Here is an 18502-nt window from a genome sequence, read left to right as displayed (position 1 = left end):
GTTTTTGCTGCTATTCCAATTTATAATGTGGGGGTATATGTAAGATGTGCGGAGTACATCAGGGCATAATAATGGGGTAAATAATAAAATTAATAAGCCATTTTCAACATTTTGGTCTATCCCAGACCTTTGTCAAGTTGTATCTGAGAGATATAATGCAGGGCTCAAAGGAAAGGCAGCCGTCGCTGTAGATAATGCAGCGGTGCCTACTTTTCTATAAGCCCTGCATTATATCCCTAAAGGTACGACTGAAAGGGCGGGGGACAGACTAAAATATTGTCACTTTGGATATTATGCCAATGTTTATTCTGATGTTGCCATTATATTGATGAAAAACTAGGCTTGATGGTACCAGACAATCTTATATTGTCTGGTGACCAAAAGGGTTACAAAATAGTCATTGACACTAAGGAGTGCCATGGATTTCTTATTTACAGTGATCCAGATTGAAGTGGCACCCATACTGGATAGGAATGATATTTCACTTTTTGTTGCGCTCCTGGACAACCCCATTAAATATAAATAGTATTGAATATTAAAAACCTAATGTAATTAGACACAGACCCAATGTAATGTTGCACTTTTCTCTTTAATGGTCATCAACCTACTTGAATATTAATGACATACCCAAAAAATAAAACAAAACAGTCACCTTTACTTGTGCATGTAGCCAAACAAATCTGTAATGGCAATTTTAAAGTAGCTCAACAAACATACACAACAGATGATACAATTACCCATAAACAAACTAAAGAAACTTCTTGTCTTCAGAGCAGAAAACAGAACTTGTTGTCTGTAAGAAAAACAAGAAAACATATTAAAACTTCCGCATTAACTGCAAAAAAATTGTTAACATAAAAAAAAGCATTCAGCTGAATCTACCCCATACAAGCTTATATCTTGAATTTCAAAGTCTAAAGGTGACGACATTTAGATGAAAGTTAGCAGAACCGGTAGATTTTGACGGGACCGACCGACACTCTGATGGCAGATATTAGGGGAAAGAAGGATTGGGCATGCCCGATCCTTTGTTCCTGTGGAAGATCAGCAATACCTTTGGCAGTTCCCCTCTACCCATTTAAATAAACATGAATGCTTGATCGAGCATGTTAACCGCTTCCCGTAACCTTTTGACCTTCCTGAGAGAGCCTAATTTTTCAAATCTGACATGTTATTTTATGTGGTAATAACTTTGCTTTTACCTATTAAAGTGATTCTGAGATTGTTTTCGTGTGAGACATTGTACTTTGTTACTGGTAAGCTTTGGTTGATACATTGAGTATTTAATAGTGATTTTTTTTGCCATTTTCTTAAACAGATCTGCTTGTAAGGGCCTGTTCACACCAGCGTTGGCTTTCCGTTCCGGGCTTCCGTCGGGTGAACCCTGCAACGGAAAGTCAAACTGAAACCACAGCTTCTGTTTCAGTCACCATTCATATCAATGGTGACGGAAACATTGCTAATGGTTTCCGTTTGTTACTGTTCCGGCAGGATTCCGTTTTTCTGACGGAATCAATAGCGCAGTCGACTCCGCTATTGATTCCGCCATTAAACCTCCGACGGAACGGAAAGCCAACGCTGATGTGAACAGGCCCTAAGACAGATAGTAATATAAACAAAATAGTTACTAGTTAATATTTCCCATATGTCTACTTTATGTCGCCTTAGTTTTTTTGAACATCCTTTTATTTTTTAGGACATTACAAGGCTTAGCACTTAAAGAGGCTCTGTCACCAGATTTTGCAACCCCTATCTGCTATTGCAGCAGATAGGCGCTGCAATGTAGATTACAGTAACGTTTTTATTTTTAAAAAACGAGCATTTTTGGCCAAGTTATGACCATTTTCGTATTTATGCAAATGAGGCTTGCAAAAGTACAACTGGGCGTGTTGAAAAGTAAAAGTACAACTGGGCGTGTATTATGTGCGTACATCGGGGCGTGTTTACTACTTTTACTAGCTGGGCGTTCTGATGAGAAGTATCATCCACTTCTCTTCAGAACGCCCAGCTTCTGGCAGTGCAGATCTGTGACGTCACTCACAGGTCCTGCATCGTGTCGGCACCAGAGGCTACAGTTGATTCTGCAGCAGCATCAGCAGGTAAGTAGCTACATCGACTTAACTGCAAACGCCGATGCTGCTGCAGAATCATCTGTAGCCTCTGGTGCTGATGTGTCCTCGCTCGTCTGACACGATGCAGGACCTGTGAGTGACGACACAGCGTGATCTCTGGAGAACACGGCTGTGTCTGCACTGCCAGAAGCTGGGCGTTGTGAAGAGAAATGGATGATACTTCTATACACAACGCCCAGCTAGTAAAAGTAGTAAACACGCCCCGATGTACGCACCTAATACACGCCAAGTTGTACTTTTACTTTTCAACACGCCCAGTTGTACTTTTGCAAGCCTCATTTGCATAAATACAAAAATGGTCATAACTTGGCCAAAAATGCTCGTTTTTAAAAAATAAAAACGTTACTGTAATCTACATTGCAGCGCCGATCTGCTGCAATAGCAGATAGGTGTTGCAAAATCTGGTGACAGAGCCTCTTTAAGCAGAAGTTTCTCACATTTTCAAGAAAATTTCAAAAAGCTATTTTTACAGGGACCAGTTCAGTTGTGAAGTGGCTTTAAAAGGCCCATACAATACAAACCCCCCATAAATCACCACATTTTAAAAACTGCCCCTCAAAGTATTCAAAACAGCATTTAGAAAGTTTCTTAAGCCTTTAGGCATTTCACAGGAATTGTGAAGTGGAGGTGAAATTTACAAATTATTTTTTTTCCCCAGAAATTCTATTTTAATCAATTTTTCCCTGTAAGGGTATGTTCACACGGCGGGGGTCCGTAACGGCTGAAATTACGGGGATGTTTCAGCCTGAAAACATCCCCGTAAATTCAGCCGTACCGGCATGTGCAGGCGCTTGAACGCCGCGTCAATTACGGCCGTAATTAGCGCTGCTATTCATTGGAGTCAATGAATAGCGGCTCCAATTACGGCCAAAGAAGTGACAGGTCACTTCTTCTACGCGGGCGTCTATTTACGCGCCGTCATTTGACAGCGGCGCGTAAATATACGCCTCGTGTGAACAGACAAACGTCTGCCCATTGCTTTCAATGGGCAGATGTTTGTCAGCGCTATTGAGGCGCTATTTTCAGACGTAATTCGGGGCAAAAACGCCCGAATTACGTCCGTAAATAGGCCGTGTGAACATACCCTAACACAGAAGGTTTTACCAGAAAAATAATATGCAATATTACCCAGATTCTGCAGTTTTTAGAAATATTCCGCATGTGGCCCGTGTGTCCTAATGGACTCAAACACAGGCCTCCGAAGCAAAGAAGCACCTAGTGGATTTTGGGGCCTTCTTTTTATTAGATATATTTTAGGCACTATGCAATGGTTTGAATAAGTCTTGTGGTACCACAACAAAGGAAACACCCCCATAAATACCCCATTTAGGAAACTACACGCCACAAGAAATTGATCTAGGCGTGTAGTGGGTATTTTGACCCCACAGGCGTTTCATAGATTTTATTAGAATTGGGCTGTGAAAATTAAATTTTTATAAATATTTTATTTTTTTTCAGATAAAACTTAGAATTGTTTCATTTCTACAAGGAAAAAAACACCCCAATATTTGCAAAGCAATTTCTCCCAAGTACAGCAGTATCCCATATGTGGTCATAAACTGCCATTTAGGCACATGACAGGGCTCAGAAGGCAAGGAGCGCCATTTGGTGCTCAAATTTAACTGGAATGGTTTGCGGAGTCAATGTCGCATTTGCAAAGCAGTAGAGTGGCCAAAATAGTGGAAGGAATTTATCTAGGGGTATAGTGTGCATTTTGACCCCACAGGTTATTTGCAGAATTTTTTTGAAGTAGGCCATGAAAATGAAGGAGCGCTATTTCCTTTTTGGAGTAAGGATTTTGCTGGATTGGTTTGTGGGTGCTATGACTATTTAAAATAATAATGGGTTAAATAAATGCTACAATTAAGTGTGATATACTTTGAAGCACTACTTTATGCAAAGGCCATGTTTGTCGGGGCAGGTTTCGCACTGGGAAATTTTTACTGGGGATTTCGCTGGGAAAGTGTTGCCCTGGTACAATACGTGGATCAATCGCTTCTAGAAATAGAAGGGCCTTGATAACCTCTTGAAACTGAAGGAATGTCCCTGTCCGGCCCGCACATTGGTATAGCACGTAAGCGTTATACAATGCCATCTGTACCATGTGCACACAGCCAGCTTTTTGTACCACAACTTTCACATGGCACTGTACGGCTTTAGTACTTGATCAGAGGGATCGACCCCTCCAATATACTTATTACAGCCTAGGATGCAATCAGGCTTGGGGGTCATTGTAGTGCTACCTCGGACAGGGGTGCTGCCGCTACCATGTATTGTGGTCAACATATGGATATCCTTTTTGTCTTTATACTTGAACAGCAACATGTTATCGCTGTTTAGTTTCCTGCTTTCTCCCTTTGTTAAGGATTGCCCAATGAGAGTTTAAGATAGGACTTTGTTTTTTGAACACGGTGCCACATGCTCCAGTACTTGTGGTGGCGAGACCGTTAAATAGTGGTATGGTGGTATAGAAGTTATACATGTAAAGTTGATAACCCTGGTCTAGCAGTGGGCGCACCAAATCCCACACTATTTTCCCACTAACTTCCGGGACAAGGAGGGGGGGCATTCTGGAGGTTCTATCCTGTTGTCCTTCCCTTCATTAACCCTAAACCTATGGGTGTACCATGAGCTACTCTCGCATAGCTTGTACATTTTAATACCATACCTCGCCCTCCTGCTGGGCATGTATTGGCGGAATTTTAGTCTCCCCTTAACCCCTTCCCGCTCCTGGACGTACTATTAGGTCATCGTAACTGTATTATTCGCGCTCCATGACCTAATGGTACGTTACGGGATGAGCGGCCATTTCAGCTGTCCTCCCGACACATACAGGAGCTGTGACAGCTGCTGTCTCGTACAGGCGTTGCCGCAGCTCCTTCAGCTGGGAACGATTGCTGTGTCCCCGCTGATTAACCCCTTAAAAGCCGTGTCCAATAGTGATCGCGGCTTCTTAGAGGTTAAACTACCATTGACGGCCCGCTACATGATAGAGGGCGGCGATGGTTGCTATGGCAACCGGAAGCCTAACAATGGCGTCCGGCTATGCCACCTACGGAAACCTAGTGGGTCAGCGAGTAGTGGACAGCTCTAATATGCTGCACTATGCATGTAGTGCAGTGTATTAGAATTGAGATCACGGCCTCCTGTCCTCAAGTCCCCTAGTGGGACAAAGTAAAAAAGTAACAAAAAGTAAAAACAAAAGTTGTAAAATAGGCTATGTTGTAATAATGCCAGACTGATTGGAATACCGGAAAAATCAGAAGGATCGAATTGTACAGAATATATGGAGAAATGGCTGCGCACTTCTTTTGGGGAAGACACCTTCACCCCATTATTCGCTATTGAACGGGCTCATCGTGTGCCGACTCGCCCTTTACCACCTGGCCATCCTTCGAGGCCTATATTGGCCAAATTATTGCACTATAAAGATCGGGATATCATTCTACGAAAAGCGCGGGAATGTCGGATTTGGCTACAAATGGCGGGAGAGTCTCCATCTTCCCCGATTACTCAGTGGAGGTTCAGTGTAAAAGAGCACGTTTTCAAGATGTCAAGAAACGACTGAGAAATTTGCAGGTGACGTATTCTATGCTGTACCCAGCGAAGCTGCATGTTGCAGCGTTAGGAGGAACTCATTTTTCTGAAAATCCGCACATGGCCATGCAATGGCTTGATGGACATGAGAGGCAACTGCGTGTCAAGACGCCCTGAAATATGGTTCAAATGTTTTCTCTTGCAGGCCATGTATTCTGGGACTTGTATTCTGGTAAACGATACCATCAGTAGTGAGTATGTGACCTGACTTGCTGCTATTTACTGGTTACTCAGGCAGCACTTATGGGCTTTATGTCTAGCAAGTATATTATGTTGAAATGCAGGGTATATGTTTTGACAGAATGTTGGTATGCTCTACACAACTTTTCTGCGGTTCTGTACATTGCACTAGTAGGAATTTCAACGCCCACTCTCTCGGTGAGAGGTTTACTATGTTTATCTGTGTTTTTTTTTGGGGGGGTTGTGGGGTTAAAGTTGGCACATTCTTTGATTGTATGTGGGTGTAGAAGAGACATACATCCTTGCTTAAAGATGAGATATGACAGGCTAAATACTGTGTCCTATTTTGAATATGGCTAGTTCAGTAGGCTTTATTAGTTTGAATATTCGGGGTATGGCTGATGCCACGAAGCGTCAGGCCATTTTCCAATATATTAGCAAGCACCAGCCCGCGATTGTGTGTCTACAAGAGACACATTTGATAGATGACAGCAGCTACAGAGGAGATGGGTGGGCTTTGGCTGTCATTCCACGTTCTCAGTATAATCTAGGGGAGTCAGCTTAGGAGTTCACAAACAAATTCCATTTAACTGCTTAGACATGGAGGTAGATAACGAAGGCCAATATATATGTGTGTTATGTACCATATACTCAAATCTGTTCATAATAATATCTATTTACATACCTCCTCCTTTTTCTAATAGAGTATTGCTGAAAGCAATGTCTTTTGTGGCGGATAAACCTGGGATACCTTTGCTTTTTCTTGGAGATTTTAATAATATTCTTGACTCCAACTGGGATAAATGTAGAGATGAGGATAGGAGTGACTGTGAGTCTCAGACCCAGTTTGGTACCATGGTACAAGAACTGGTATTATTGGATATGTGGAGATTAAAACACCCTAGTGAGAGGAACTTCTCATGTTGTTCATCCACTTACTCTTCTTTATCTAGAATAGAAATTTGGTCTTGGGGAATGAGTGCATGTTACCCTTGGTTAGTCAGTTGGAGTATCTTCCTAGAACGTTATCTAATCACTCTCAACTTAGAGTCACTGTTGATGTTAATACTCAGGGTTCCCATGGCCCGCAAATGTGGAAGTTGAATCCCTTCTGGCTGACTCTGGTTTATGGGCAAGGATTCATTGCCCGGAGGATAGAGGATTACTTTCAAATTAATGGTTTCTTCTTCTGTTCCTTATGTTTGGGAAGCGATGAAGGCGTATTTGAGAGGCTTGTTTATGCAAGCGATTAGTAGGCACAAAACGGCAGCTAGGGCGGTGGATAAAAGTTTACATGAAGAAATGCGTAGGTCCGAGGAGGCATTTATCTCCAGCCCTACTGTGGTACATCAGACACGATTAAGAACTGCACAAGAAGCATTAAATCTACATCTTTTAGCAGTAGCGGGTAGAAAACGGCAGTTTTATGTGCAGAATGCTTTTGAAGAAGGGGAGAAGGCTGGCCATATGCTGGCAAAGGCACAGCAAGGTGTTTCGCATATAGCTACTTTAAAAACGGAGAGGGGCACTATAGTTACTGAAACTTCGGAGGTCTTGGAGGTTTTGGGGGACTTCTAATCTGATCGGTATGCCTCCAAGGTGCATCCATCCACAAATGATATCTGCTCATTCTTAACTAAAGAACAACTCTCTCAATTGTCAGGGGAGGCGAAGGCACTTTTGGACTCTCCACTTATGCTGGTGGAATTGGAAGAAGTGGTCAAACAGATGGCCAACGATAAGGCGCCCGGGGCGGATGGGTTGCCAGTTGAAATTTATAAAAAGTATTCTGAGGTACTATTACCCAAATTATTAGAAGTGTTTCACCATTCCCTGGCCCATGGCTCTTTGCCGGCTTCCAGGCAAGAGGCTATTATCGTGGTCTTGCCGAAACCCGGGAAGGATCCTCAACTAGATGATTCTTATCGCCCGATTTCGTTACTGACGACTGATGTTAAGATCTTGGCGAAGGCCTTAGCTTTGAGGTTGAATAAAGTTATTTATACCATTATACACCCGGATCAGACCGGCTTTATGCCTGCTAGGTCCACAGCTATGAATCTGCGAAGCTTATTTTTAAATCTTCAGCTGAAGGTGGATAATGTAGGGGAAAGAGCTATTTTTTCATTGGACGCTGCTAAAGCATTTGATAACGTAGAGTGGCAATATCTTTGGTGCACCTTGGAGGCTATGGGCTTTGGATCGTCCTTTATAGCGTGGATTAAGGTCCTGTATTCTTGTCCTACAGCTCGAATTCGGGCAAATGGTGGATTATCTGCTCGGTTTGCTCTTGAAAGAGGAACTAGACAGGGATGGCCATTGTCACCCCTCTTGTTTGCTGTGGCAGTGGAGCCCCTGGCAGCGCTCAAACGCTTGTCTAATGATATTAAGGGATTTTCATATGGCTCCCTGCAGGAAAAAGTGGCGCTTTATGCACACGACATGCGTCTTTATTTGGGGGATGTCAGTGGATCACTAGCAGCAGCAATATCCCAAATTGAGAATTTTGGTGCATTGTCTGGTTTTAAAATAAATTGGGATAAGTCCCACCTGCTCCCTGTGGATCCAATGTGCTCTACCCCAAGGGTTCATGATGTATCCGTTGTGTGTGTTGAGCACTTAAAATATTTGGGGATAGAGGTTTCGGCTTCTCTTCTTGATTATATCGCCCTTAATTTGCAACCCCTCTTGGTCATATTCAAAATGAAAATGTCAGCTTGGTGTAAGTTATATTTGTCAGTTGTAGGTAGGGTCAATCTTATCAAGATGATGCGGATGCCGCAGTTGTTGTACATTTTGCACAATTCCCCTGTATGGATTCCTCTACGCTACTTTTACTATGTTAATGCCCTTTTTATGGATCTGATATGGTGTAAGGGTCATCCCAGACTTAAATTGGAAATCCTACAACGAGCAAAACATGACGGCAGCTTGGCCCTGCCCAATCCTTGGTTATACTTTCTTGCATCCCAATGTCAACATTTTAAGGGGTGGGGGGGGGGGGAAATTATTCCGAATGGATCTAATGGTGCGATTTTGCAGATACAGCTTGGTTCATCCGTTTTACTGTCAGTTTTGGAGGCGGGTCAATCTTTGATGGTGGGTAGGAACATGCCCACATATGCGCTAATGAACAAAGTTTGGGATGAGGTCGGGTCCATTAAAGCTATCGGAGTATGCACAGCTTTTACGCCTATATGGGGTAATAGGGCACTAGGAGTTCTTTTCTCTTGAAGGCTTTGAGGGTTGGCGGTCGAAGAGCATCTCCCGTGTGTCGCAGCTGCTCCATGATGATATATTTAAAACTTATCAACAGCTTCAGGAGAAATTTGGGTTGCCTTGAAGTTCTTTTTATCAATATTTACAGATAAGACATGCATATAATGCACAAAAGAAGTTTGTTGATTTGACTATACATTCAGATGGGTTGTTGGCTGTCTTGCATACTGGGGGTGGTACCTCGGGGGTTATTTCAACCATTTATTAGCTGTTGCTAGGTAAATTTTTGGATAAATATCCCTTGATTGCTTCTCGAAAATGGGAGCGGGATATGGGTCCCATCTCTGAAGAACAATGGCCGGATATCATGGAAGCGGTCCCGAAGGTTTCTCTTAGTGAGGTGGGCGCCTCTCCCAATTATACATTATTCATAGAGTATATAAGACCCCTAAATTTATTTTCAACATTGGTATACGTGGTGATTCTACCTGTCCCAGATGCTCGGAAGATGGGGCTGATCATTTGCATATGTTGTGGTCATGTCCACATTTAACATCATATTGGTCGGACGTGCTGAAGCGGATTCAGGATGCTTATGGGATTACGCTTCAGGGGACTCCTATGGAGTGTGTCTTGGGGTGTTACGCATATTCGGACTTCTGTCTTGGGTCGGCTTGCTATTGCAAGGCTGCTATACATTGCTAGAAAACGTATTGCATTACACTGGATACAAGGCGCCCCGCTGACTAGGAGCGAATTCATTGCTAAAGTGAATAAAATAATTGTGTTGGAAAAAACTGTATGTAAAGCTCTTAAAAATTTGAATCCATATGGAGATCATGGTTGTGTGTATCAGATCTTGTACTATAAACTGTGCTCATGGATATCTTCTGGTTGAAGATTTTCTGTATTGTACCCTGAATAAATTTCTATAGTGGAAGGGATGAGAATGGGGGGATTAAGGGAGTTCTATGTCTGTCTTGAAAATGTATTGTAATTGTTCTCATGTGAATTGATTATTCGATGTTTGGAATAGTTCTCACCACATATGTCTTTTATTTATGTAATATATGATAGTGCCTGGAGGGAGGGTTAGGGAAAGGTTTTGTATTATCTGTTTTGTATGGTCTAAATTTGAAACTTCAATAAAAAAATATCTGACTTAACAAATAAAAAAAAGATGTGTAAAAATAAAAAATATAAAGTTTTAAACTTTTTCCCTTATCAGTCCTTTATTATTAATAAAAAAATAAAATAAACTATACATAATTGGTATCGCCGCGTCCGTAACGGCCAGAACTACAAAAGTATTTTGTTATTTATCCCGCGCGGTGAACGTCCTAAAATAAAATAATAATAAAACATACTAGAATGACAATTTTTTAATCACTTTATCACCCAAAAAATGGAATAAAAAGAGATCACAAAGTCGCATGTACCTAAAAATGGTACTGGTCGAAACTACAGTTCGTTACGCAAAAAACAAGTCCTCACACAGCTTTATTGATGAAAAAATAAAGAAGTTCTGGCTCTTAGAATATGGCAAAAAAAAAAGTTAATAATTTTTTATATTTTATTGTGCAAACGCCATAAGACATAAAAAAAACTATAAACATCTGGTATCGCCGTAATCGTATCGCCCCGCAGAATAAAGTGAATATGTCATTTATAGCGCACGGTGAACGCTGCAAAGAATAAAAAAAACAAATAGTAGAATTGCTGTTTTGTAGAATAAAAACGGCACCCAATGAAAACTACAATGAATTCCTCAAGGGGTCTAGTTTCCAAAATGGGGTCACGTTTAAGGGGTTTCCCCTGCACTGGTTCCTCAGAAGCTCTGCAAATGCGACATGGCGCTCAGAAACCAATCCAGCAAAATCTACATGCCAAATAGCGCTCCTGCCTTTCTGAGCTCTGCCGTTTGTCTAACCAGCAGTTTATGACCACATATGGGGTATTGCCGTAATCGTGAGAAATTGCTTTACAAATGTTGGGTTGCTTTTCCTCCTTTATTCCTTGTCTAAAAATTCGTACCTTTTATCAGAAAAATTAGATTTTCAATTGCACAGCCTAATTCCACAACATGTAGCAAAAAAACCTGTGGGATCTAAGTGCCCACTATACCCCTCGCTAAGTTCCTTGAGCGGTGTAGTTTGCCAAATTAGGTCACTTGTGGTGGTTTCCACTGTTTTGGCACCAAAACACCTCTTCAAACTGGACATGGTGCGTAATAAAACAGAGGCCTCCTTTCCTTTCTGAGGCCGGTGCTTCAGTCTATTACCGCACTAGGGCCACATGTGGGATATTTCTAAAAACTGGAGAATCTGGGCAATAAGTATTGAGTTGCGCTTCTCTTTTTATTCTCATTGTTAGAGAAAACAATGGAATATAAAGCATTTTGTGACAAAAAAATGAAATTTGTAAATTTCACCTCTACTTTACGTTAAATTCCTGTGAAACACCTAAAGGGTTAATAAACTTTCTAAATGCTGTTTTGAATACTTTGAGGGGTCTAGTTTCTAAAATGGAGTGTGTGATGGGGGTTTCTAATAAATAGGCCCATCAAAGCCACTTAAGAACTGAACTGGTACTTAAAAAAAAAAAAAAAAAAAAAAAGGAGGCTTTGGAAATTTTATTCGAAATATGAGAAATTGCTGCTTATGTTCTAAGCTTTGTAACATCCTAGAAAAAAAATAAAAAGAATGTTCAAAAAATGATGCCAACATATAGTATACATATGGGAAATGTGAACTAGTAACTTTTTTGGGTGGTATTAGCCTCTGTCTTACAAGCCGATGCATTTAAATTCAGAAAAATGTCAGATTTGAAAAATGGGCTCTGAGCCTTAAAGAGGCTCTGTCACCAGATTTTGCAACCCCTATCTGCTATTGCAGCAGATAGGCGCTGCAATGTAGATTACAGTAACGTTTTTATTTTTAAAAAACGAGCATTTTTGGCCAAGTTATGACCATTTTTGTATTTATGCAAATGAGGCTTGCAAAAGTCCAAGTGGGCGTGTATTATGTGCGTACATCGGGGCGTGTTTACTTCTTTTACTAGCTTGGCGTTCTGACGAGAAGTATCATCCACTTCTCTACACAACGCCCAGCTTCTGGCAGTGCAGACACAGCCGTGTTCTCGAGAGATCACGCTGTGTCGTCACTCACTTCCTGCCCCAGGTCCTGCATCGTGTCGGACGAGCGAGGACACATCGGCACCAGAGGCTACAGTTGATTCTGCAGCAGCATCGGCGTTTGCAGGTAAGTCGATGTAGCTACTTACCTGCAAACGCTGATGCTGCTGCAGAATCAACTGTAGCCTCTGGTGCCGATGTGTCCTCGCTCGTCTGACACGATGCAGGACCTGTGAGTGACGACACAGCGTGATCTCTCGAGAACACGCTGTGTCTGCACTGCCAGAAGCTGGGCGTTGTGTAGAGAAGTGGATGATACTTCTCGTCAGAGCGCCCAGCTAGTAAAAGAAGTAAACACGCCCCGATGTACGCACATAATACACGCCCAGTTGGACTTTTGCAAGCCTCATTTGCATAAATACAAAAATGGTCATAACTTGGCCAAAAATGCTCGTTTTTTTAAAATAAAAACGTTACTGTAATCTACATTGCAGCGCCGATCCGCTGCAATAGCAGATAGGGGTTGCAAAATCTGGTGACAGAGCCTCTTTAAGGCCAAAACAAGGCTGCGTCCTTAAGGGGTTAAAAGGTACAAGAGTCTCGTCTATTGCAATGTTCTTTTCGGGGGTGTATGATTGTTCAAATGATGACTTGCCTGATTTTGAATAGGCGGCAATATTTGGGGTCATCACGGGGTGGGAACTGTGCATTATCATTATAATGCAAAAATGGCAGAATTATTTCCAAACGTGTCCAGGGCATTGCCATTCGGTACAATGGGGTGCTATGTATAGTGTCTGTACTCCAGTATTGCCTAATCTCTTGCTTTTTTACTAGGCCCATATATAGCACAAGGCCCCAAAATGTCATTATCTCTGCTGCATTTATGGGGGTCCACAAAGCAAATGATTACATGGGGTTTTGGGATAAAAAATGCTGGGTGTATAGATTTGTCTGGGCCACCATTAAATTGACTAAATCCTTAAAAAAAAATCAATTTCTGCGAGGCCTGCAGTCTCAAACTGAATTCCTGAGCGGTCTAAGAAATCTGGAATGTGAGGTGCATAATTCTCAGGGGGCAGGTTCCAAATGGTATCACTTATTTGGGGGGGGGGGGGGGGGGGGTTTGCCTCAGCTGTTGTCCTGGGGCGCCTTTGCGGGGGTTCCTCATCACTAGATGAGGATGATGAGGAGGGTAGGGGGAATGACTGCCTACCGAATACTAACTAATTAAATCCTAATGCTCAAAAAAACTGTAGTATAATTTTTTTTAACTATACTAAATTCGAGCTACAACTGTGTCTGATTATAGACTCAGCACTACAAATAGGGGAATTTTTTTGATATGTCAATACCTATACCAAACCAGGCCACAAAATTCATATGATGATCTACGTATATCAATACATAAACACAATCCCTATAATATATATGTAGATACTACCATATTGAGACTGAAATAACATAATAGCACACTATTTTATTATATTTAATCAAATGTTAAGAACAATGGCCATCAAGACCTAAAATGACACACATGTTAAAACAGCATGGTGGCGGTGGGAAGGACTACAATATACAAAACAGCATATCACACCAATAATATAACAAGAAAGCACTAGTAATATATATATATATATATCATAAAATATCACCTGCTATACCAATAGAAACTGTTTCAAGAGACAAAAAGGTATACACTCAGTACAATACTGTATATCAGTGCAGTCTCAAAGATAGAGAGCCATTCAAAGCATAGATACTACCAAGGTTGAATACCAACCACTGTACTGCATACCGAGTCCCAAATCACACCAGACCACCACCACAGAACCACTAGGGGATTGTAAAAAAAATATATGATGGCGGTCACTGATCAGCGCTCAGTCGCCACAGGATGCAGCATGGAATTTGTGCAGGTAAGAAATGCAAAAAAAAACAACAAAAAAACTGAGTAAAAAAAATTACCACAGATGCTGATCTGTGATGGCGGGCACTCATCAGCACTCAGTGGCCACAGGGAAACAGTGAGAAAAACAAAAGAAAGTCCTGAGCCAAACATTGAGGCCGATCACAGGTGGCGGTTACTGATCAGTGCTCAGTGGCTGTAGGACGTACACACGGGGGGGGGGGGGGTGGTGTACAAAAACAGGGTCTGGGACAGGAAAATTTAAGGGACAGATCTAGTGCTGCTGCTATAAAAAAAAAAAAAAGAATAAAAAAAAAATCAGCAGCAGAGCAGTTGATGATGATAATCACTCAATAAGTGATTACACAGCAGGATGCAGAAGAGTATCGCAAGACCAGAAGGCCTCAGTAACGGTCAGTATGGCACAGAGAGGGTCACACACCAGCTCTGCTCACCGTTTCTAACCAGAATGAGGCAGGCAAAGCTGGTGCAAGGTATTTAAAAAAGCCGCCATAGCTGCGATTGGTTGGTCTATGCAGACTGACCAATCGTAGCAATCGCTCATGAATACATGGGAGCACCAATCACCACCATATCACTGAGTACGACATTTTGCGGGAAGCACTGGCTTTCCATGACGTATACCTATGACAAATGTCAGGAAGGGGTTAATGATGGAGTGGGGGGTGGTGTAGCTGTTGGCTGAACGAATATCTTTACTGCAAAGACTATGAACCTTGATGTTTTAATAGTTGTGTGCTGGAAATAATCTATGCCAGGCTAAGGGTCCTTTTACACCACTTCCTGCCCCAGGTCCTGCATTGTGTCGGACGAGCGAGGACACATCGGCACCAGAGGCTACATCGACTTACCTGCAAACGCCGATGCTGCTGCAGAATCAACTGTAGCCTCTGTCGCCTGGTGCCGATGTGTCCTCGCTCGTCCGACACGATGCAGGACCTGGGGCAGGAAGTGATGTCACAGAATGATCTCTGGAGAACACACTGTGTGTCTGTGCACTGCCAGAAGCTGGGTGTTATCGAAGAGAAGTGGATGATGCTGATTCGTCAGCATCATACACTTCTATTCACAACGCCCAGCTAGTAAAAAAAAGTAAAAACGCCCCGATGTACACACACAATACACGCCCAGTTGTACTTAACTTTAAACACGCCCAGTTGTACTTAAGATAGGCTCATTTGCATAAATATAAAAATGGTCATAACTTGGCCAAAAATGCTCGTTGCAAAATCTGGTGATAGAGCCTCTTTAACCCCTTCAGGACTGAGCCTGTTTTGGCCTTCAGGACGAAGCAGATTTTTCAAATCTGACATGTGTCACTTTATGTGGTAATAACTCCGGAATGCTTTTAACTATCCAAGCGATTCTGAGATTGTTTTCTCGTGACATGTTGTACTTTATGTTAGTGAAAAAATTTGGTTGATAAATTTAATATTTATTTGTAAAAAACACCAAGATTGAGAAAATTTGCAAAAATTAGCATTTTTCTAAATTTAAATGTATCTGTTTGTAAAACAGATAGTAATACCACACAAAACAGTTACTAGTTAACATCCCCCATATGTCTACTTTAGTTTGGCATCGTTTTTTGAACATTCTTTTATTTTTCTAGGACGTTACAAGGCTTAGAACTTTAGCAGCGATTTCTCATATTTTCAAGAAAATGTCAAAAGGCTATTTTTTCAGGGACCAGTTCAGTTCTGAAGTGGCTTTGAGGGCCTTATATATTAGAAAATCCCCATAAATCACCCCATTTTGAAAACTGCACCCCTCAATGTATTCAAAACAGCATTCAGAAAGTGTATTAACCCTTTAGGCGTTTCACAGGAATTAAAGCAAAGTAGAGGTGAAAGTTACAAATTTCATTTTTGACCCCATGGTTGTTTTGCTGAATTCATTAGAATTATTCTGTAAAGGTAAAAATCGACATTTTTTCTGAAAAAAGGTAGCCATTTTTAATTTTTACAAGGAATAAAAGGAGAAAAAGCAGCCCAGCATTTGTAAAACAATTTCTCCCGATTACGGAAATATGCCATATGTGGTAATAAACTGCTGTTTGGACCCACAGCAAGGCTTAGAAGGGAAGGAGCGCTATTTGGCTTTTGGAGCTCAAATTTAGCTGAAATGGTTTTTGGGTGCCATGTCGCATTTGCAAAGCCCCTGAGAGGCCAAAACAGTGGAAACCCCCCAAAAGTGGAAATTATACCACTTAAAGAATCTATCTAGGGATATAGTGGGCATTTAGACCCCACAAGTCTTTTGCAGGATTTATTAGAATTAGGCCGTGAAAATGAATATCAACATTTCTTCCACTAAAATGTTGCATTTTTTTCAATTTCACAAAGGATAAAGGGGGAAAAAGCTGCCCAACATTTGTAAAGCAATTTCTCCCGAGTACAGCAATACCCCACGTGTGGTCATAAATGTTTTTTCATTAGAAAGTAATTAACCCTTTCTGGACTGATCCATTTTTTTCTTTTCCTTTTTAGTTTTTTCCTCCCCGCGTTCCAAGAGCCACAACTTTTTTATTTTTCAGTCAATAGAGCGGTGTGAAGGCTTATTTATTGAGGGACGAGCGTTCGTTTTTATTGGTACCATTTTTTTGGTACATACAACTTTTTGAGCACTTTTCATTACATTTTAGTTTTAAATTCTTTCTTTTTCACGTGAGACGCTCCATACATCACCCCCCACACTAAGACATGCTATGTCGTGGTGCGCGAAGGGGTTAATGCGCAGCGCATGGTGCGGAGTGAAAATTTAAATTTTCCACTCATATGCCATTTTAGTGCACTATGTTATGCCCAGTTTGTGCCACTGAAGAAAAATACCTCATAAAATATTAACTGGGTTCTCCCGGGTATGGCGATGCCATATCTGTGGACGTAAATTGGTGTTTAGGCACGCTGCAGGGCTCAGAAGGGAGGGACGTCATTTGGCTTTTGGGGCGCAAATGTAGCTTGGTAGTTGTTCTGTTTGGGGTTTTACTGGCGTTTCATATTATAATGTGGGGGCATATCTTATCTGTGCGGGGTACATCAGGGTATCATAAGAGGGTATAATAATGCAGTAAATAAATAATAATCCGCAGATATGTGGCCGGTGTCGCACTGATAAATGGCGCCCGATCTTATCTGCTTTTGGAACACTCTGCACATTTTGCATCGCCATATTCTGAGAGCCAGAACTTTTTTATTTTTTCACCACCGGAGCTGTGTGAGGGTTTATTCTTTGCGGGACAATCTCTAGTTTTCATTGGTACCATTTTGGGGTACCAGAAATTTTTTGGATCAAGTTTTATTCCATTTTTTGGCAAGCAAGGTGACCAAAAACCATCAATTCTGACAATGTTTTTTATTCTGTTTTTTTTTATGGCCTTCACCCTGGGCTATAAATGACCATTATACTTTATTCTGCGGGTCGATACGATTACAGCGATACCAGATTTATATAATTTTTTTATGTTTTGCAGCGTTTATGCAATAAAATCACTTATTTATAAAATAAAAAAAAATTTGTGTCACCGTATACTGAGAGCCATAACGTTTTTATTTTTCAGTCAAAAAAGCTGTGTAAGGGCTTGTTTTTTGCGGGACGGAATGTAGTTTGTATTGGTACCATTTTGGAGTACATGCGACTTTTTGATCACTTTTTATTGTATATTTTGGGAGGGTTGGTAACCAAAAAATAGTGATTCGGGCAGTTTTTAGTTTATTTTTTACGCGGTGTTCACCGTGCGGGAAAAATAATATTACAGTTTTATAGTTGGGGTCGTTACGAAAGCAGCGATACCAAATATGTGTACTTTTTTTAACGTGTTCATTTTTTTCCTATAATAAATGACTTATTATAGGAAAAAAAAGCATTCTTTGCTTATGTCACTTATAACTTTTATTTTTACACTTTTTAAAAACATTTTTATTTTCTTTTTTTTTACTTGTCCCACTAGGGGACATTTAGACTTGCAGCTTCGATCGCTGCTAGAACACATTACACTACACACGTAGTGTAATGTGTTCTACCTGTCATTGTGACGTAACTGTCACACTGACAGGAAGCATCGGAGGACCGGCCGGAGGCTGATCCTCCGAGGCTTCCGTACATGGCAACCCGGAGGTCATTGTCTGGCCTCTGGTTGCCATGATAAGGATCGCCAGCCCCCGGAAATACATGTGGGGGGCTGCCGATCCGCTGTAAACCTCTTCGATGGGGTGATCGCAATCGACCACCGCATCGAAGGGGTTAATTGCCGATTTCAGCGGCGACAGGCCGCTGATCGGCAACGGGGAAAGCAGGGCTGACACCCTGCAC

At 41.5% G+C, this 18502-nt stretch overlaps 1 protein-coding gene across 7 annotated transcripts in view; it reads right to left on the bottom strand.

Annotated features, from left to right (window-relative positions):
* Positions 1-570: 570 nt before the first annotated feature.
* The window catches only part of RNF17 (ring finger protein 17), a 318008-nt gene continuing 300076 nt past the window's right edge, over positions 571-18502 (bottom strand). For all 7 annotated transcript variants that reach the window (XM_075851603.1, XM_075851604.1, XM_075851605.1 and 4 more), the window contains one exon: positions 571-793. The gene's annotated coding sequence lies outside the window, so the exon portion shown is untranslated. The remainder of the gene's footprint in view (positions 794-18502) is intronic.

This window comes from Rhinoderma darwinii, chromosome 2, assembly GCF_050947455.1.
Source record: "Rhinoderma darwinii isolate aRhiDar2 chromosome 2, aRhiDar2.hap1, whole genome shotgun sequence".
Lineage (NCBI taxonomy): Eukaryota > Metazoa > Chordata > Amphibia > Anura > Rhinodermatidae > Rhinoderma > Rhinoderma darwinii.
The sequence above is the reverse complement of the archived record's forward strand: the minus strand, read 5'-3'. Positions and strand labels throughout refer to the sequence as shown.